Genomic DNA, 4,598 nt, shown 5'->3' with positions numbered 1-4,598 from the left:
CTTGGCCGAACTATGTCCGGCTCAAGTGGGAAGCGGACGACGAAGAAATTCGTTCCCCACCCACCACCCACTTAATAGCCACTATCGACGACTTAACCGACATGCTCGATTTCGACTCCGAAGACATCGACGATATGGACGACGATGCAGGAGAGGAACAGGAACCACCGCCCACAGGGCGCTGGGCAGCCACTTCATCACACGATATATATATGGTGGATACACCCAAAGAAAACAATGACGAGGAACGGAAGGATGCAGCGAAGGATAGTTCCCTCAAGAAGCAACCAAAGCGACGACGTCGGCGCCGCTCCAAATCCCGCCTCGGCAAAAACAGCGATAACAGCGCAAGAAAGGATAATACCCTGGTCGACTCCAGAGGAAACAACGACCACATGGACCCGGTGACAGAGTAGGATGACCCAGCGGACGGCGAACATATAGTACGGAGCCGCTGTCCGATCACGGCGACGCCGAGGGCGAAGCTAATCAACCCGCCTACGGAGAGGAGAACCGTCCGGACGACGACGAACACATCATCCCAGAGAGGAACTTGGAGCAAGAGAATCTCCATAGAAGGCTTATTGCCACTGCGAGGAGTCTAAAGAAGCAGAAGCAAAGGCTCAAGGCCGCGCAAAATACACTCAACAGTAGATGGAACAAAGTGCTCGACACTAAAGAAAAGTACTGTGGCAGTCGCCACACGAAGAGCTATCCAAAGCGCAAGCTGCTGCCTGAATTCGACAACGAGGCCTTAGAGCCTACACAGCCGAAAAGTAAAATGGCCGATCAGCCGGATCGACCACCCCGTGGCCGCGATAGGGAGGCTAACGATGCCGTACATAAGTCAGCACACGATTCACGTGAGGACTCGCGCCAAAAAGCAGGTATAACCAGGTCCATCTACGGATCTAGGAAGCGTGCCCCGGCACAGAATCAAAACCGAATACTACAACCGTCAGAACGCCATGACACATCCAAATACAGGGGTGCCGCGCACCCCCTATGCTTCACCGATGAAGTGCTGGATCACGAATTTCCAGAGGGATTCAAACCCGTGAACATAGAGGCATACGACGGAACGACAGACCCTGGGGTCTGGATTGAGGACTTTATCCTTCATATACACATGGCTCGCGGGGATGATCTCCACGCCATCAAATACTTACCCCTCAAGTTGAAAGGACCAGCCCGGCACTGGCTGAAGAGCCTCCCCGAAAACTCAATTGGAAGTTGGGAAGAGTTTGAGGATGCTTTTAGGGCTAATTTTCAAGGGACTTATGTCCGACCTCCGGATGCAGACGATTTAAGTCATATAACTCAATAGCCCGGAGAGTCAGCCCGAAAGCTTTGGAACAAATTCCTCACTAAGAAGAATCAAACCGTCGACTGCCCGAACACCGAAGCCTTAGCGGCTTTCAAACACAGTGTCCGGGACGAATCGCTCGCTAGACACCTCGGCCAGGAAAAACCAAGGACAATGGCAGCCCTAACAAGTCTTATGACCCGCTTTTGCGGGGGCGAAGATAGTTGGCTGGCCCGTAGTGGCACCAGCGACCCAAGCACATCCGAAGTCAGGGATGGCAATGGAAAACCACGACGCAATAAAAGCAAGCGTCGAAACAATGAAGACAGCCCAGACAACACGGCAGTAAACGCCGGATTCAGGGCTCTCGACCTGGTCAACGGAAGAAGCCACTCAAAGGCAGCAGAGATGGACCGTCCAGCCTAAACAAGATTCTAGACAGATTATGTCAGATTCATGGCACCTCCGACAAACCTGCAAATCACACCAACAGAGAATGCTGGGTTTTCAAGCAGGCCGGCAAGCTAAACGCCGAACACAAGGGGAGGGAGATGCCAAGTGAAGACGAGGATGAGCCTCGCCAACAAAATACTGGGGGACAGAAAACATTCCCACCAGAGGTCAAAACAGTGAACATGGTTCACGTAACGAAGAGGAGAAGAAAACGCGCACTCCAAGACGTATGCGCCCTGGAGCTCGTCACCCCCAAGTTCAACCCTTGGTCGGCCTGCCCGATCACTTTTGATCGCAGGGATCACCCGTCTAGTATCCGACATGGAGGATCGGCTGCCTTAGTGCTGGACCCAATAATTAACGGATACCATCTCACCCGAGTCCTTATGGACGGCGGCAGTAGTCTTAATCTGATATATCAGGACATAGTCCGCAAAATGGGGATAGACCCAACAAGAATTAGCCAAGCAATACTACCTTTAAAGGAGTAATACCAGGCCCAGAGGCCTGCTGCACGGGCTCTCTATTACTACAGGTTGTATTCGGTTCTCCCGACAACTTCCGAAGTGAAAAGCTAACCATCGACATCGCTCCGTTCCGAAGCGGCTATCAAGCACTGCTCGGAAGAACGGCCTTCTCTCGTGTTAATGCAATACCGCATTACGCTTATCTTAAGCTTAAGATGCTCGGTCCACGCGGCATCATCGTAGTTAGCGGAAACACTGAGCGTTCCTTACGCGTAGAAGAATGTGTGGCGGCTTTAGCAGCCGAACACTAAACGGCCTCTCCAACCAGAATAAATGATCGGTCGGCAAGACCGCGGACACGGCTAGACGAGTCCGGCGCACCACTAGCTGTAACAGCTCAGATAAACCTGAAGATTGGGTCGAGGGATATAGCCCCATAAGTGGTGCTAGGTGCTTCCCACATGTAAAAAGGGCTACAGTTCGGCTTGACCTTATTTAAACTGAATTTTAATGGTTTATTAAGAATAACCAATTTTTTCGCACAAAGATTTTCACCTGGGTTTTTCTCTTTTACACATGCTAATCGTGCTACACCCTTCCAGGATACGGCACAACGGAGACACAGGCGCAGACGTGCAGAAGGGCCCCGCTCAAAGGTTTCTTTTTAGATTAAGACCCTGTGTAAACCTTTCTTACTGTCTCTTGTTGCTTCACATCCCCCGGATACTCAACACAACCGAGAGGGATGCTGGCGTTATTGGCATTTCGCCACGTCAGACCAATGCACGTACCTGGAAATTCAGGGTTCATTATCAAGGGCGTTACCCGGCCCGGTATATTTGGTAAAGTCCGAATACCTTAGGGAGTGTTTGGCGTCGTGAGTTTGGTCTTATATGCATCAGCTTCGAATCATGTCTTTGGTCAATAGTTGGGTTTGCCCGGCTCCCGTGTTTTGCTACCTTACGTTCCGCTCTATCGGCTAAGGTGGCACCGGGAGAACTACTGCGATTGTGCCCTGGTTCATCCGGATGAGCACCTCAGTAGAGAAAGCCGAAAAATGACTATCATGATAAAGCGCGAGACTGGTCAACCACTCAATGACTTAGCGGAATCTTCGTGATTCCTCCGCTTTAACGAAGGGCCGGTTTTCCCGGTCATGTATGTACGTGCCCCGTACTCGGATGAGCGCGGAAGTACCAGGGGCTATATAGTAGCCCCACCGTCAAACTCCTATGGCTAAGTGAAAGTGTTAAAGAAATATAGTCCGATTGCCTTGTTCGCCGCGCTATCACCTCCTAAATGGACCAAGACGTTGGATCAAGTGTGAATACGTGCTTTTCCGAACACCCCCGCATTATATGCGTGGGGGCTGAAGCCGACGACTGCAAACTTTCAGGTTATATACATACATAAACAGCCGCACAGGAGGCATCATAATACTTTCAGGCAAAAGTATAAACATAGCCTTTATAATCCAAATAGCATTGTTTTTACAATTGGGATACATGTCACTCGAACATGATATTCTTCGAGCACCGAGCCTCTATTAAATGAGCACCTTCTAGGACTTCTTCAAAATTGTGCTCGGCCGAGATTTGGCCTATGGCCGGATCCTGGGTTGCAATAGCGGTGGCCTCCATCTCTGCGCAGTATGTCTTAACACGGGCGAGAGCCATCCGCGCACCTTCTATGCACGCCGACCTCTTTACAGCGTCGATATGCGGCACAGCACCAAGGAATCGTTGCACTAAACCAAAATAACTATTCGGCCTTGGTCCTTCCGGCCAAAGATGATCCATGACAGACCTCATGGCAAGCCCGGACAATCTTTGGAGTTCAGCCCACTCGGCCATTTGTTCATTTAATAGCAGCAGACGCGTTGGAGCACTGAACTGCGACCAGAACAACTTTTCCACTTCGTGATCTTTCTGATCTTTGAAAAACTCAGTCGCATCAGCAACACTCGTTGCCAAGTCCAAGTACGCGTCTGCATCACTCCATAATTTGTCCAGAGGGGCATACTTCGGATCTCCAAACTTCGTCCGCAACAAAAAGGGCTTTCCAGTCGTGATATTTCCGGCTTGATGAAGCTCCTCCTTCGCCGCTCTGATTTTTGAGCGGGTTTCCTTGGCTGCTACCATGGCTTTCTTCAGATCCGCCGCTTGTGCTTTGCTCTCCTTTTCAAGAAGCTCATATCGGTCGGCAGCATCCTTCAGCTCATTAGCCATCTTGACTATTTTATCTTCACTCTGGCGATGAGCAGCTTGTTCGGCTCTTAACTCTTCGGCCGCCTTTAGGGCGGCCGCATCGCTTCTCCTGGCTTGTTCCTTGGCTCGGGCAAGTTCCGCCCGAAGGGTCTCCACGGCAGCAGC

This window comes from Triticum aestivum, chromosome 6D (assembly GCF_018294505.1).
Source record: "Triticum aestivum cultivar Chinese Spring chromosome 6D, IWGSC CS RefSeq v2.1, whole genome shotgun sequence".
Taxonomy (NCBI): Eukaryota; Viridiplantae; Streptophyta; class Magnoliopsida; order Poales; family Poaceae; genus Triticum; species Triticum aestivum.
The sequence above is the reverse complement of the archived record's forward strand: the minus strand, read 5'-3'. Positions refer to the sequence as shown.